At 36.2% G+C, this 17734-nt stretch overlaps 1 pseudogene; it reads left to right on the top strand.

The window, feature by feature from the left end:
• Positions 1-897: 897 nt before the first annotated feature.
• Positions 898-15971, top strand: LOC149161371 (aconitate hydratase, cytoplasmic-like; annotated as a pseudogene).
• Positions 15972-17734: the final 1763 nt, after the last annotated feature.

Raw genomic sequence — 17734 nt, 5'->3', positions numbered from 1 at the left:
ATTTTTAATACAAGAGGACAAACCTAGTTTGAGAGGCTTGGTCCAGCAGATGTAGCCCAGGAGGGGTGAATTGCTTCATCATTTTGATGTCTTTATTTACTGAAGATGGTATGCTAAACAAAACTGATATAAAGTGTTAAACATCAAATATACATAACTTGCATACACACATAATCACCTATATAGCTACAAAAAGTTATTTGTTTTATTCCGCAAGACATCAAACTTCAAGTATGTGTATGTCAATGACTTCTAAGTGTTTACTTCGTTAATTCTTTAGGCAGAGCCTGTAGAGGGCCAGGTAGCCTCTGGAACTCATCCTCTCTTTAGAGGTGACATGTCTGGTGAATGCCCCTACAGTCTATCTCTATATAAGAAATAAGAAGTTTTCATATTTTCAGAGGTCACTTGGAGTGTATAACTCACATTTGAAATTATGGGAAATGGATACCTTGCACCCTTAAACAAGTACATTCATTTTTAGATTAGGTTGGTATCAGAGCACTTGGTTTGCTTGTTTGACATCACAGTAGCTTGATTGCATAGCTTGAGAGGTGTTTTAAGCAGTGTTGAAGATTGGCTACTTTACTATTTTGCAAACTGCATGTTGTTTGAGTTTGCTGAAGTTTGGGGATAGCCACTGATTAGCTAAGTCTTGGAGAAGACAAAAAGGAATAGAAGATATTTTCCTTACCCCAAAAGGACCTCAAAACCACACCAAGATTTCCACTTGAGTTGGTTTGTAGTTGGCTACTTGAACAAGGTTTTCACTTGAATTGTGTGTTGTTGGCTGCTTGAATGTGATGGCTGTAAAGACATCTGGGCAAAAAAGCTTTGTCACTTGTTTTGAAAAGCTTTAAGCACATTGTTGAAGTTAATTTTTTCATTGATATTATAATGACAACTTCATCAAGTGAAGTTTCCTTCTTCACAAGGTTCTTCGATGAGGATATGAAGCGTGAATTCCTTATCTTGAAGGATATGGTGCAGATCCTGTTTGAGGATAGAAGAGAAAGCACAATGCTTCATGAGAAATTGTTGGCCATGAAGCAGGAGAAGGAAGAAATTCTTCAAAGATTGCATGATATGGAGTTGCAACTTCAGCAAGCCCAAGAGGCGTTGACCAAGAACATGCTTGAGAAAGAGGTAATCCATTCTGATTTGTCTTCAGTTTCCTCTTTAGAAAGATGTGTAGGATCTTTCGAAAAGCATACCAGGGGAATAGGATACAAGCTCATGATTAAGATGGGTTATGAAGGCAAAGGATTAGGAAAGCATGCACAGGGCATGATTGAACCCATTTCTGTTGAGGAATGATCCAAGAATCTTGGACTGGGTTATGTGCAATCTAATGGCGAAAACTCAAAAGCCATGAAGGCATATGAGGTTAATTCAAAGAGAACTTTTGTTTCAAGTTCCATGAGGCAAATATGTCAAATTTGTTTCAATGATGATTTCCATTGTTTTAAGACTTTGTTGCAGCAAGAAGATGGTAGACATGTAGCTTATGGAAAGCATGCAATGTTAGACAGTTTTCAAGACAAGAACGATGATGTTAGTCTGCAACTGAAAGCTGAAGCCTCTACTAGTTCATCTCCTCATGGAGGCAAAAAGGATGAACATGCAAAGCAACACAAGAGGTATAAATCTTATCATGATCAATTTGATTGTGTTTCTGCAAGGTACGATCATTTTACATGCTTTAATGGAAGAAATTTTCCTTGTACATATTGTGGTCAATTTAATCATCATGTTTCAAGATGCTCGATGAGGAAGAAAGCATACAGGGAACAGATGAAGCAAAGACTGCTTTCCAAGAAGGTGCATAAGATTTTTACTTTTTTGCCAAAAGAAGGGACATGTTGTCTCTCATTGTTGGACTTTACATCAAACTCGTTGTCCCACACATATGCAGCAAGAGGACAAGAAGATTGGAAAAGGTGGAACCACAGATTCCATTATTGATGTTGAAAGGGAAGTTTCACATGAGGAAAAGTTGCAGCAACAAAAATCACCATTGAAGTGGCTTGGTAAGAAGTGGATGGACTTCTTGACACAGTAAGACGTACTCCTTTTGTACATACAAACGTTGGATGTATGCATGTTTTGTTTTGTTGTTGCAAAATCTCGCCATGGAGCAATGTTTTCATTTCAGCTCTTGTCACCCACATGTTGTTTATTGGGTTGATGTACCTGTTGGTCTTAGAAAAGAAGAGTTGAAGTTACACCTGTACATAGATGTTGTAGGTGTATTTGTCGAACTGTATATAGTTCATTGTACATGATACATGCATAGGTGTTTGTAAATGTATCTTGTTGTTGGTCGACTAGTGTCGCTTGTGAGCACACTTTTACATTGTCGATTGTGTCACACATTGCTTATCGACTTGTGTCGATTGTGTCGCACTTTGATTATCGACTTGTGTCGACTGTGGTGCACATGTTTTGTCGACTTGTGTCAGTTGTGTACACACTTGCTATGTTGATGGTTGAGTCTACTGTTCAGTGTATTTCAAGACAACTTGTTATTGATGATTGCCTTGTTGCATAAGTACCTTTGGTGTCATTTGGTGCAGGGAAAGAATTTGGTGCAAATCAGTGCACAATTCTATGAGCTGGAAAAGCATGAAAGCAAAGATGGCTTGAATATAAGCAAGTTTCATTGATGGTTTCTGCAAATTTTCAGTTTGTCTGGCGAGCAAGCTTGGTCGAGATTCGATAAGTACTTGGCTTATGCAGCAACATTCGTCATGATGACAGTTGATAAGGCAGAACATTTTGGCATTAGTATGTTCATTTGGCTGAACAGAAGAGGATGTTTGTGTTCTCTCAAATGTTGTACAGTTCAGTTCAGAGATTCAGTAAGCTTTTGGGGACCAAAAGCCTCTCATTTAGGAGGTGTGATAAGGAGCTCAGGACCAAGTGTCGTAAAATGGTAAAAAATGAAAGTGCTCAGAACTGGTTCGAACCTAAAGGACCGGATATAAATCGTCCTCCTGATTCTGACACCGTGAACAGTTCGAAAAACGGTCTCCGTATGAGGAAGTTATGCCAAAAACAAAATCGCCCAATAACCCTTAATTTTTGAATATTTTTCAAAAAAATAAAAAAAGAATATTCTTAAAAATATTCTTTTTGGGGCAACTAATGGTAGGCAACCACGTGGAAAGCTCGGAGGCCACCACGTGGCCCAAGGTGACATTAGCATTATGTTGGCGCATTGTTCAAATTTTGGCAGAGAGAGTGGAATTGAACACAAGACCTCCCGCGGACGAGGCCTAAGTCTTACCACTACGGTACGTAGGTGGGACATGTTATGATGGCCTGAGCAACTTTATTTGAACGTTAAAGTTTGTTTGGGCGGGGTACGAAGGGGACCAGCCCCCATATTATATGATCGTCGCCCAAAAACCAGGGGCATAACCCATAACTCTGTCAGCGGATGTTGGTAGCGGTATTACGTGGTCACATTCACGTTAAACGCGAAAACCACAACCAGTTTACCAACAGTGCCATTAAAGTTTGGCACATAATCCAATGCAGACCGCCGATTCCGAAGATCCCGTTCACATGCGTGTGTAACACGATAGTTATGTGGCAGTTAAGATGGTGGGAATAATGGCGGAGCACCAAATTTGGGCGGTCCCACCATAATTGGCGGAGCTAACTGAACTTCCACTACAGTTAGCTGGAGTGATTCTAGGCCAAACTGGAGGAAATCTTCAATGAGCCATAACTTTGGCTAGGAAAGTCCTTTTTGGATGCATTTTTATTTTATTTTGGGTCTCTTCGACCTTCTGAAGCCATTGGAATATGTTTTACAGCCATATGAGGTTGTTTGCAGGTGTTTTGGCTTCGTGGAATTTTCAGGAAGTTTTAGGAGCCACTAGGGCCAAATCAGTTTGGGAGCTACATTGAGAATTGTGCAACCAGTGAATGTGGAAAGAAGGTCATTCCTAAAGGTTTTCAGTATTCTAAATCCATTTCTACAGCTCGTTTTTCCTGTTGAGGCATTCTTCTCACTGTTTAGCTTTAGGGAAACTTTCAGGGCCACTAGGGCCATTTCAGTGCTTAAGCTGTTTAGGGGCTGTGTTCATCCATTTTTGCTGATTCAAAAGCCTATGTCTGCTATTTTCGACCTTCTAAGTCTAATGGAAGATGTTTCAGAACCAATTGAGGTCATTTTCACCTCAAAATTATCCATGCAATTTTAAAGGGCCACTGGGGCCAATTGGGGAAAGTATTGTATAAGGTACAATTTCGCTGTTTAGTGCTTGGGAAAGAGCATGTTTAGCTAATTCATATATTCTGATTCTGTATTTATAGTCAGATCTGTTTTTGTTTTTGTTTTTGTTTTGTTTTGTTTTTTTGTTTTTTTTGTTTTTGTTTTTTGTTTGTTTGTTTGTTTGTTTGTTTGTTTTGTTTGTTTTGTTTGTTTATTTTTGTTTGTTTGTTTTTTTGTTTGTTTGTTTTTTTGTTTTTGTTTTTGTTTTTTTTGTTTTTGTTTTTGTTTTTGTTTTTTTGTTTTTGTTTTTGTTTTTGTTTTTTTGTTTTTTGTTTTTTTTGTTTTTTTGTTTTTTTTTTTGTTTTTTTTTTGTTTTGTTTGTTTGTTTGTTTTTTTTTTTTTTTTTTTTTCGGGCCCGTGGTAGATCCTATTTTAATAGGAGATATATGGGATTAATTCTTGCGATGAAAGGAGATGGTGAATAGTGGAAAAATCCAGCAAACAAAGTGCGTAATCGCAGGTTAAACACTTCAAAAGACTTGGAATAGGGATATATCTATTGAGGATACAATAATATATAAAATGGATTGAATAAGAATATGATATGATCAGAATGTTACAATGTAACTCTTCACAAACGGTTATGTCCTTAGAGACATGCCTCTTCAATACTAATTACTAGTTAATTGATCATTTATTTATGACTATTACTATTTAGATTTTATATATATATATATATATATATATATATATATATAACATTTCTTTCATCTTTAGAAAAGCTTTGTCCTCAAAGCTTATTGATGACAAAGCTTGATCTCTTTTTTTATTTCAAATGTCTTCTCGTCTCGGAATTGTCATCTTCGTTGATACAAGACAATATGATCCTTTGAGTGATAAACAAAATTGTCGAACTGAGAATGGATCTGACCATCATAGATTAATATTCTATGAAATGTTGCAGTTATTGGAAACTTGAGATGAATTTTTATCACAAGGCTGAATTGTGGTGGCATTAGTAGTCTTTGGAACATAAGTTCATTTTTTCTGTTGCGAGTGATACAAACATGTAGACTAATTGAATTGTTTTTTCTTGTGATTCAGATGTCCAAAAAGAGCTCTTGTGAAATGATTTCTCCTTAATCTGTTTTTGGCAATTCTTTGTTTATTGAAGGTATCTGTGTGCTTTTAGGTACAAAGGTCGCTGGATTAATTGTGAAATCTTCACTTGAAATTTTCGTTGCTACAACTTCAACTTTTGAGTACGCCTTCATTTCAACTAGTTTATCTTCTTCTTGAGTTGTGATATTTGTAGGGACCATATTTTTTTAACTAACATTGGGAACTCAAAAATGCTAAACACTTATATGAAAAAATTCGTGAATCACTGCATTGAACATATAATCTATTTTACATGTTATTACCTAAAGCCATAATGAAGTCATATAAAAGAACATTATAATAGCATAGGTACTGTTCACTAAGAGACGTGATTCAATCTTGACTTGCCGCTACTTGCACTCCCTTGTTATCAGTTGCCTCCAAGTGTGAATGTTGATGTGCTTAATTCAAATGCAAAGACCCACTGGTTGACCTCCCAACTTACTCCTTGGGTACTCTCATTCCCCGCGGACCCTCGAACTGCAATGGGGTTGTACAATGGAGGAAATTTATTAGATGGTAGAGGAGAGCACGGTTTGGCTCAAGAGTCCCCTTTCTAAATTCCTCTACCTCACCAAACTCACTATAACTCATAGTCACTACTCTGACATAGTCTCATCCATCCAACAATAGGGTAAAAGAAAGGTCCCTTCTCCCATGGTTTTCCCCTTGTTTTATAGGAGTCCTCATAGGTGACACTTGGAATTTCATGCATAATTAATTATTTTTGTTAATCCAATAGTTTGATTATTCACCCACCCAAGTGTCACTCTCTCACAAAGGATCTCCAAAATTATTTACTTAAATTTTAATTTAAAAGTAATATTTTTCCTCACCCCAACAAGACTTCCTATTTCTTCTCCTATTTGTTTCTTGACCCCCCTTTTGTACTCCTTAATTTGTGTTCATTACTAAAGTCAATTGATAAGTCTCAGATTTGGTCCCTTAACTATTTCCTAATTTAACTGAATTTGCCTCTTAGATGGATATTCTTATGTTGGTTGTTTCCACATGGAGGTTCTCTAAATTTCTCTAAAATTTAATTTATTAATATTATTTTAATTTATCATCCTCTTCTCTTAATGCAGTTTAATTATTTTAGGATTAATCTTTATACTTCCATCTATGCCCCTCTTTCTCCCTTTTACCTAATTAAGTTACTTATGTACATTATCTACCTAATATTTTCCAACATGGGAAGGGTAGAGTTTTCAAGGTAAAATATTTTATTTCTTCCTATTATCCCCTTAACCCAAGTTTTATTCTTGATTTAATGACCTCAGTTCTAACATCATTTACCACTTGATGTGAATTTACAAGGTTTTCATACCTTGATTATATTTATTAATTAATTTATTTTTAATGATTCCAAGGGTGCCAAGTTGGTCGTGCCCTTCAAGAACTTCCCTTGAAGTTCCAAGGGTGTCACACCTAACAGTTTATTTGTGATGCCAAGGGTGCCAAGTTGGTCACGCCCTTCATGAAATTCCCTTGAAGTTCCAAGGGTGTCATGCCACTTGCCCTTCAAGCATCTAGTGGCTACCGAGGGAAAGTATAGGTGCAACGACACAGACCACTATAGTCTATCATCTCTTACTTTTCCTGCTATATTGAGACTAATGGTGTCAGGGATCAAGGAATCTGCCTTGATGCGCGCCCCCCAGTAAAATTCACATGAGTGACCCAAATTTGGGACCTGCCACCATGACATCGTGATCTTCAAGACGAAGGTGTTTCAACCTTTCCGGCCTAAGTCATGATGGGAGTGCTAGTGGGTGAGATCAGGGACACTATCCCAACCCTGCCATGCAGCTCCATCCAATTGTACAACCCCATCACCCATATGTGATTCATTCGGTCAAGTAACTAATCTATGCCTGCAACCATTAACATGTCATGACAATATATATATATATATATATATATATATATATATATATATATATATATATAGATAGCAGGTTTCAAAATTGACTTAGAATTTCAAAGCCAAAATATTAATTTTCATCAAACCAGGCGTAGTCAACTCATCATATGCGAGCGCCTTTGGTGGTTTCCTGCCATACTCAATAATCATCAGTAACAAAGTTTCTCATTGTTAGTCAATTCCATAATAGTATCATCAACATAACCTAGTCATTCACATCATTGTTCATTGTGAACCAGAACTAGTGTAAGTAGCTAACATGGGGGACACATCCATCATGGCTATCATCATCATAACATTAATGGAACATACATATCCATCAAAGCTATCATCATCATAACATCAATAGAAAACATATCTATCCATCAAAGCTATCATCATCATGATATCAATAGAGAGCATACATATCCTTTATTGCTATTATCATCATAATTTCAATAGAGAACAAACATAACCATTTATGCTACAATCATCATAATATCAATAGAGAACATGCATAACCATTAATGCTACAATCATCATAATACCAATAGATAACATACATAACCATTAATGCTATCATCATCATAATATCAATGGAGAACATACATAAACATCACAACCACTAATAATAAAGTCATGTGTCTGGATCTTCAACCTGAGGTCCTCAAAGAATAAAGTGTGGGCCTTAGGGCTAAATAAATGTTAATGTCATATCACTGTCAGTCAACTAGAGCGGGGCACTACATACACCCCTCTTAATAATAGACTTCGTCTCGAAGTCCTTGGAATAGGTAAGGAAAATGGTGAAACATCTCCTCGGGGTCCTCCCAAGTAGCTGAACTGGGACTATAATTGTCCCACTCGACCTTAACCTGGTCCACTAACCATTGTCTTGGATGAAAAGTTCGCTGGTTTGGTATGCGAATTGGTTAGTCCATTATTGTTCCCTCGTTCGAAACCTAAAAATGACCAAATTCAATAACATTCGAAGGATCTGAAATATAATGACGCAAAACAGAAACATGAAACACATCATGCATACGTGCTAAAGATGGAGGTAAGGCAAGCCTATATGCCACCGACCCTTTTCTTTCTAAGATTTCAAAAGGTACCACAAACCATGGAGACAATTTTTCTCCCTTCCAAATCTTATAGAGCTTTTTTGGGGCCTTACTCTTAGGAACACCCTATCTCCCACTTCATAACTTCAGTCTACCCGATGAGCATCAAAATATCTCTTTTGTCGATCTTGTGCTTCTTTTAGCATCCCCCTAATCATAGTAATTTTTCTTCCATCTCTTTCACAACTTCCGGTCCTATTAATACTCTGTCCTCTAGTCGATCCCAACTTAGAAGTGTTCTGCAAGGTCTTCTGTACAGGAACTCAAATGGCACCATCTTGATGGAACTCTGATAACTATTATTGTAAGAAAATCACACGAGGGGTAAAAACTCCTCCCATCTCTTTTTTTGGTCCATCACAGATATCCGTAGCATGTCCTTGAGGATTTGATTAATCCTCTTTGTCTGCCCATCTGTCTCAAAGTGATAAGCAGTGTCGAAGTTCAACTGGGTTCCCAAGGCTTCTTGGAAACTGGTCCAAAACCTTCCTGTAAACACTGCTCCCCTATTAGATATGATCTTCCTAGGCACTCCATGCAATCTCATAATCTCATTAACAAAAACTCTGGCTATATCTGGTGCCTTCTATGTAGTCTTAAGTGGAATGAAATGGGCGCTCTAGGTCAACATGTCCACCACTAAAAATATGGAATCATGTCTTCTTGAGGTCATTAGTAGTCCCACAATGAAGTCCATTGATATAACTTCCCATTTAGATTTTTGTATCTCATGGGGTTGCAATAACCCTGCTAGATGTTTGTGTTCTTTTACTCGTTGACACTCTAAGAATATTGCTACCAAGTTTACGATGTCCTTATTCATCCCTTTCCAAAAGAAGAGTGGTTTTAGGTCTGCACTCATCTTCTTAACACCAGGGTGTGCCAGGTATACTGCGCAATGTGCTTCATTCAAGATTAATTGGCGCATATCTTCATTCGGTGGCACATATATCCTTCCTCAAAATTGTGGTAGCTCATCATTATCAAGGGAGTATTATTCATATTTTGAGGCTCTCATTTCATCCTCCCTCGAACTTTTGATAACCTCTTGGTACCAGGTGTCTTTAAATTGTAAGTCAAGTAATTTATCCCTTAAATTTGTCTTTAAGGGAATCACTGAAAATATGCGAGGCCTCCTACTTAAAGCATCATCCACCCTATTTATTGTTCCTTTTATGTAATTAATATCAAAACCATATTCACTAATTAGCTCAGACCATTTCCTTTGTCTTGCATTTAAGTGGTCTTGAGTGAATATGTGTTGTAGCCCACAATGGTCAGTCCTAAGATCAAACTTCCTTCCTAGAAGGTAGTGTCTCCAAATATTTAGTGCATAAACAATTGTTGTCATTTCTAGATCATGGGTTGCATAGTTCTCTTCATGGGTTCTAAGTTTCCTTGATGCATAAGCTATTGCTCTTCCTTCTTGCATCAATACACAACCCAATCCTTCCTTCGAGGCATCAGTTTAAACCAAAAATTCTTGTTCCATATCCGACACCTTCAAAATTGGTGCTATGGTTAATAACACCTTTAACTTTTGGAATGCCTCGTCATATTTTTCAGTCCAAATGAATTTCTTGTTCTTTTTTTGGAGCTTGGTAATGGGGCTTGCTATCTTCGAAAACCCTTCGACAAGTTGACGATAATACCCTGCCATGCCCATGAAGCTTTGTATTTCACGAACATTGGTTGGTGTTGGCCATTTCATGATGGACTTGATCTTTGTCAGGTATACTACGATACCATCCACAGAGATAATGTGCCCAAGATAATGAATCTTGGTTTGGTAAAAGGAACACTTTGAAAACTTCCCGTATAATTGGTTTTATCTAAGACATTGTAGAACTATCCTTAATTGTTCTTCATGCTCTTCTGGGGTCTTTGAGTAGATAGAAATGTCATCGATAAAGAATTGTACAAACTTGTCTAAGTAATCCCGAAATATTCCATTCATCAAACTCATGAAAACACACGGGGCATTTGTTAGTCCAAAGGGTAAAACTACAAATTCATAATGCCCAAATCTTGCCTTAAAGGCTATCTTTGGGATATATTCTTCCTTGATTCTCAACTGATGATATCTCGACCTTAGATATATATTTGAAAATAAAGTTTCCCCCCTCATTTGATCAAACAAGTCATCTATCCTTGGTAGAGAGTATTGATTTTTTATCGTCACCTTGTTCAAATGGTGGTAGTCAATGCACAATCGCCAAGATCCATCCTTCTTCTTAATGAAAATAATAGGGGCTCGCCATAAAGATATGCTAGGTCATATGAACCCAAAGTCCAACAATTCATTTAATTGGATTTGAAATTCCTTTAGCTTTGGAGCCAACATATGATAGGGTGCCTTTGCAATAGGCTCAGTGCCTAGTTTAAGGTTGACGGTGAAATCAATTTCCATTTTTGGGGGTAGCCCAGATAATTCTTCAGGAAATACATCCTTAAATTCAACAATAATTGGATGTTTATCAAGGTTTTCAGAATCACCCTTATAGTTTAGAGCTACCACCGAGAACATTTGACATCCCTTTCTCTTATATTTCATTAGTTGGATGGAGGAGATGAACCTCAGGGACACACCTCGGTTCTTTCCCCTTAATGATTTTCTATGGCTGTTATCTTCTGTGATATGTAGAATGTTGTCTTTTCAGTCTAGGAGTGCCTCATGTCATTCCAACTAATCCATTCCTATAACTACGTCATAGACTCCTAAGATTGTAGAGTACAAGCATACATTGGTATTACATGCACCCAGTTCCACCTCACAATCCTTTACCATCCTTCCTACATTTCTTTTCATACCACATGCCATTTCTACACGTCTAAATTCATATTGTGCAATTGATTTATGTTTAGTCCTTGATAATGCATTTAGAGAAATAAAATAATTAGTGGCTCCTAGATATATTAAAATGACAAAACTCATACCATTAATATTATTTGAGGTTTCCAACACAATGGACTAGTGTTCAACCTAGCAATTGTTCACCGCTGCATGGATGCGATGAGCCTTCCCAATATCCCCCACCGTAGTTTCTTTCTTAGTTAAGTTTGTATTAGGGAAATCCCTCTCGTAGTGAGGACCTCCACAAGTCCAACACCCCCTCTTAGGAACTTGGCTCCTACTACCAACTGAACTAGGAGTTGGCCTGGAACTCTGTTGGAAAGAGCCAGACTGTTGGGATTAGTGCTAAGGTGGTGTGACTTGGTTTTGTCGCATAGGGCTGTGTTTTTGTGGTTGAAGAGTTTGTTGAGGTACCCTGTGTGGATGCTGAGCTGGATGCCTATACGGTGTTCTATGATTTCCTGTTGACCACTTTTGATGATTAAGCACAAGATCCCTTTGAAAATTTCTACGTTCCATATTGTTTCCACTTGGTACTCCTGATCCTGTGGGCCTTGTTGACTTACTAGGTCCACTACTCATGATCTCCTCCTCTGCAATGATCACCCGCTGAACTGCCTCATGCAAGGTGCAAGGCATTAAGATTCTAACCTTGGCCCAAATGTTAACATTTAGTCCATACACAAATTTGTTCACCTTGAGCTTTTCTGTGTTTAAGTGAGGGGCATAACAGAGTAATTCCATGAAACGAGCCTCATACTCTAGTAGTGAGCGACTCCCTTGCTTTAATGCATTGAATTCATTTAGTTTCCTCTCAAGGAACTCCTCTGACAGGTAATGTTCTCTAAATTTTTCTTCAAATAATTCCCAAGTTACTTCTTCCCAATTAGGTTAATAATGTCTTCCACCAAAGTAATACGTTTCCCTTTAGCTAGAATATACCCATCTTGGCCTTCATGTTTGAGGTGTAATCTTTCAGGGTAAAGCACATAGCCATGTTTTCTAACCATGCCTCTGCAGATTGACCATCCGTAGCCCCCAAAGCTCTGTAAATTTTACCTTTTCCAAATCTCGACATACATCATTTCTTGTAGTGTTTTGGGGTGTTGCATTTTTTATGACAGGTCCTCCATTCTCCCATTCCAAATGGTTTATTAATGCCTCAGACATGTGTTGGAATGATCTCATTAAGTTCAACACCTCTCTAGCTGGTATCCATTCTGGTGTTGTGATGTTTTCCCCATCATTGGGTGGGATGGCAAGAGTTGGCTATTGTGGTGGCACCATGTTGTGCTCTTTAGTTGCCCCACTCCTTCTTTTACCTCTTCTAGCCATGGTTTACCAATGAATCCTACCACAATTTAACACGATTTTCCTTATAAGATAAAACCAATCAAATAAAATTTAACCAACCTCGGTGGTTCTATAATTTACTGTTATTATTATATACTCCCAAAGGAACAATTTATGCATTTATAAGTTCTTGATTATATAATTTAGCTACCAATTTCGAACAATCCTATAAATTCAATCAAAAGAATACAATCAATATACTCAGCATAGTAGGCTTAGACTACATTATATCATGTAAATGGTAGAGGTGGTTGGTAGCATTATCATACCATAAACTGAGAATGTCATTAGTAAAAGAGAGAGAGAATAAGTTTCTAATGTTTTATGATTTCAATAATGGGAGTACCAAAAACCCTAATATTAATAACAAGCATAGATAAATATTGTTTTATATAGCATACAACTAGAATAGGGTAATTATTATATTACATGCTTGTATGATAAGGATACCAATTCGAAACAATAATTAATTTGTAACTACATTAATGACTATTTATATATAAGTGCTTATATAGCTAAAAGTGTATGGTATGACACAATGTTATACCTTAGTATATAAGATATCTAAGAACAAGTATTAATAATGAAAGAATATATAATAATAAATTCCATTATTTATATGGAAAAATAATTAAATAATTAAAAGAATGTAATGATTTTGAGAATGTTAAACTAGCACAACCATGAGTAGTAAATGACTAGAATAGTGCAAGAGTTATTTGAGATAGTATTTACATTCACAAGCATATATACCAAGAGTTATTGCCCACCACTATTTATGCAATGTTTTTTTGTTGCATAATTTAGTTTGAGTAAAAATGTCAATATGTGGATTTACCATGGTAAATGCCCACCAAAATTTATGCAAGTTGTTGAGTAATTTTAGATAAGGAAATTATTGATGTTGTATGTACATTAGTATTTTTATAACTTACAGAATATTATTACCATATATATCAAATCCAATATATTATAATTTGTGAATGACCATAATTAACAATTTAGTAAAAATAGATTCCTTAAAAACTTTTAGATTCAGCATTATGGGTCACAAAAAGAGTTAAGATACTCAAAAAAAGAAAAAAAGAAAAAAACACATCATTTTAATATATATATATATATATATATATATATATATATATTATTTCTAATTTGTAATTAAAAATTAATACTGCTCCCTCTAACAAAATTTATTTTCACTATTAAAGGGCATATTTAATGAATGTCCATTACAATTAGATGTCTTTTGTTCCTTTTTGGATTCTCTTGGATTGACTCACATGTTTGTTGTTGTTGTTGTTATTTTTATTTTTTATTTTTATAAGAAATTTTATCTAAATATTAACTGGATAATTGGGGACGGTAGGAACGATCTCCAAAAAGAAAGATCTGGAGAGTAGCCCATCATCAATAATTGTAGTTCAACCTACAAATTTTCTTAACTTGGTTAATTTCCAACACATTAATTTTCTTAACTTGGTTAAATTCCAGCACATTAATAATTATAGTTCAACTTACAGTCCACCTAACTTAGTTAATTTCCAGCATTCATCAACCATTTCACCTTTGCACTATTATGGATTCTTCCTATATTTTCTTATTTATTGTCTTCCACTTTATATTTTGAAATTACCCATATTTTCATTATAGTTAAAATACAGTAGCCATGAACTTAGATGCACGGATATTAGTCTTAACATCGAACTTATTTACATCTTAAGTATATATATTTTTATATAGAACGATAAGTCAAAAGTAGTTTCATCAACAAAATTATTAACAAGCTTCTGAAATGAGGAAGTAACAATTTATACCTTGAAAAGTCACGGCAAAATTATTGAAAAATAACTCAAGTGATTCCAATTCTATACAAATTTGCACATATCACCACCATTTAAAGGAGTAGAATATTTATTCACGATTGACACCACTATTTAAAGGAGTAGAATATTTATTCACGTTTAACAATTGGCCAGAAAACAACATACACACAAGTGTCATGGCACACAAGTTAACTTCCACTATTATTAATACACCAACTGGCAACATGTTAGCGACGTGTAATGTTGTAAGTAGTTCTTTTATTTTTAACTTGAGAAGGAAGGAGTAGTAAATTTGGCGCGTTTAATCAAATTAATATCAAGGAGATCTTCATGAATATGTGACCTTTGTTATTGTTGAAAATGATTTAGTTGTGTCAGCTGTGCTGTCTGGCAACAAAAATTTTGAAGGCCGTGTTCATCCTTTGACTCGGGAAAACTACCTTGCTTCTCCTCCACTTGTAGTTGCATATGCTCTTGCTGGCACTGCTGACATTGATTTCGAGACGGAGCCTATTGGTACTGGAAAGGATGCGAAGAAAGTTTACTTCAAATATATCTGGCCTTCAACTGAAGAAATAATAGAGGTTGTACAATTTGCTGTCCTACTAGACATGTTTAAGCAAACATGTGAAGCAATAACAAAGGGAAATCCTATGTGGAACCAACTTCCTATTCTAACTGGCACTTTGTATATGTGGGATCCAACATCCACTTACATACATGATCCTCCATATTTTAAAGAGATGACAATGACTCCTCTTGGTCCACATGGCGTGAATGATGCATACTGTTTGCTTAACTTAGGGGACAACCTAACAAAAGATCACATTTCTCCTACATGCAACATCTAGAAAGATAGTCCAACATAAAGTATCTTATGGAACATGGAGTTGATAGAAAAGACTTCAATTCCTATGGAACTCGTCGAGGAAATGATGAAATCATGGCTAGAGGAACATTTGCAAATACCCGCTTGGTGAATAAGCTCTTGAATGGTGAAGTTGGGCCAAAAACCATACATATCCCCACTAGAGAGAAGTTATCTGTGTATGATGCAACTATTAGGTACACAATTAGAGGGCATGATACAATTTTTCTTGCTTGAGCTAAATATGGTAGTGGAATTTCTCGGTATGATGCAACTATTAGGTACACAATTAGAGGGCATGATACAATTTTTCTTGCTTGAGCTAAATATGGTAGTGGAATTTCTCGGGATTGGGTTGCAAAGGGTCCAATGTTGCAGGGTGTGAAAGTTATTATTTAAAAAAGTTTTGAGCGTATTCATCATAGAAATTTGGTTGGAATGGGTATTATTCCATTGTGTTTCAAATCTGGTGAGGATGATGAGTCGTTTGGCCTGACAGGGCATGAGAGATACACAATAAATATTCCTAATGATATCACTCAACTGAAGCCAGGTCAAGACATTACTGTTACAATAGACACTGCAAAATCGTTCACTTGTGTTGCAAGGTTTGATACATAGGTTGAATTGGAATACTTCAACCATGCAGACATTCTTCCTTACCATCAATCATGTTTCTTTTTCTAAGTCAGATTATTTCAAGATAAGTGGGTTTAAAATATACTTAAAAGCCGTAGAATCAATATAGAGATGGAATTTCTTTATGCCCTGAAGGTATCTTTGCGGCTTTGAAATCAGTATCTGTCCAACAAAAGGTATACTCTATTGTCAGATCCGGTTTGCTGTAAAAATATATATTTTGAGGAGAAGAATGGGTGGGTAAAACAACTACAACGATGGGCATCGATCTCTTTTTCCAACCAGAGGGACTATCTTCAACACTTCTAAGGTCATCGAAAATGAAAGAAAGAAAAATGTCCCAACCACAAATGACAGCCAAATTCAAGAAAATGAGAATGACGAGAGCAAGCTAATAGATATTGTATGTATGTTGATCTGAAAATTGTGATCCATGTACATGTTAACAGGAATGTACAACATAGAAGGCTTGATTTATATAGTTTCATGGTAGGTCGTACTTCTCAAGACCTCCAACCTTTAAGGCTTGATTTATATAGCTGCATGGTGGGTAGTACATAAACAATGTATTTTAAGGCTCTATACTGCGTGTTTTTAATCTTGTTGTGCACAACTATGTTAAAAAAAAGGGCGAATGGTTGTCATTTTTTTTTTAAACCATGATAGAGGGTTTAACCAAAAACTGTGTAAAACACACAAGATGACCTTGCACAAGAATCGCAGGTTTGAGCTGTAAAATAACCACAGCACACCCAAAATCCTAAGTTGGAGTAATTTAAACTATAAGTTTGGGTTAAGGGCCATCCTTTCAAATGATTATCGTGATATCCTAAATTCCAAGAGTTGGATGATAATCCTCATACACAATTTTAGGGTAGAATGTAGTAGATATTTAACAAAACTAGTCATGCATGCATGAGCTCATAGGTCTCAAGGGTTCAACTTGCTATGATACCAAGTGTAGGGCCCAACTTTAAATTTTTATTTATTTATTTATTTTCTATTTTTAACTAAGAATACAACTATAAGAAACTAGCATTGGGATCTCAAAAATATTAAGCACTTATATAAAAAATCCATGAATTTGATTGCATTGAACATATAATCTATTTTACATGTTATTAACTAAAGCCATAATGAAGTCCTATAAAATAACATTATAATAACATAGGTACCGTTTACCAAGAGATGAGATTCAATCTTGACTTGCCGCTACTTGCACTCCCTTGTTGTCGGTCGCCTCTAAGTGTGAATGTTGACGTGCTTAATCTAAATGCAGTGACCCACCGGTTGACCTCCCAACCTACTCCTTGGGTACTCACCTTCCCCGCGGACCCCTGAGCTACAATGGGGTTGTAAAATAGAGGAAATGTATTAGCTAGTATAGGAGAGCATTCTTTGGCTCAAGAGTCCCCTCTCTAAAGTCCTCTACCTCACCAAACTCACTATAGCTCGTAGTCACTACTTTGACATAGTCTCATCCATCCAACAATAGGGTAAAAGCAAAGTCCCTTCTCCCATGGTCTGCCCCTTCTTTTATAGGAGTCCTCATAGGTGACACTTGGAATTTCATGCATAATTAATTATTTTTGTTAATCCAACAGTTTGATTATTCATCTACCCAAGTGTCACTCTCTCACCAAGGATCTCCAAAATTATTTACTTAAATTTTAATTTAAAATTAATATTTTTCCTCACCCCAACAAGACTTCATATTTCTTCTCCTAGTTGTTTCTTGATCCCCCTTTTCTACTCCTTAATTTGTGTTCATTACTAAAGTC

This window comes from Pinus tabuliformis, chromosome 5_2 (genome assembly GCF_031772625.1).
Source record: "Pinus tabuliformis cultivar Carrire ecotype Pingquan chromosome 5_2, CPIR1, whole genome shotgun sequence".
Taxonomy (NCBI): domain Eukaryota; kingdom Viridiplantae; phylum Streptophyta; class Pinopsida; order Pinales; family Pinaceae; genus Pinus; species Pinus tabuliformis.
Note: the sequence above shows the minus strand (reverse complement) of the source record. Positions and strands in the feature narration are given on the sequence as shown.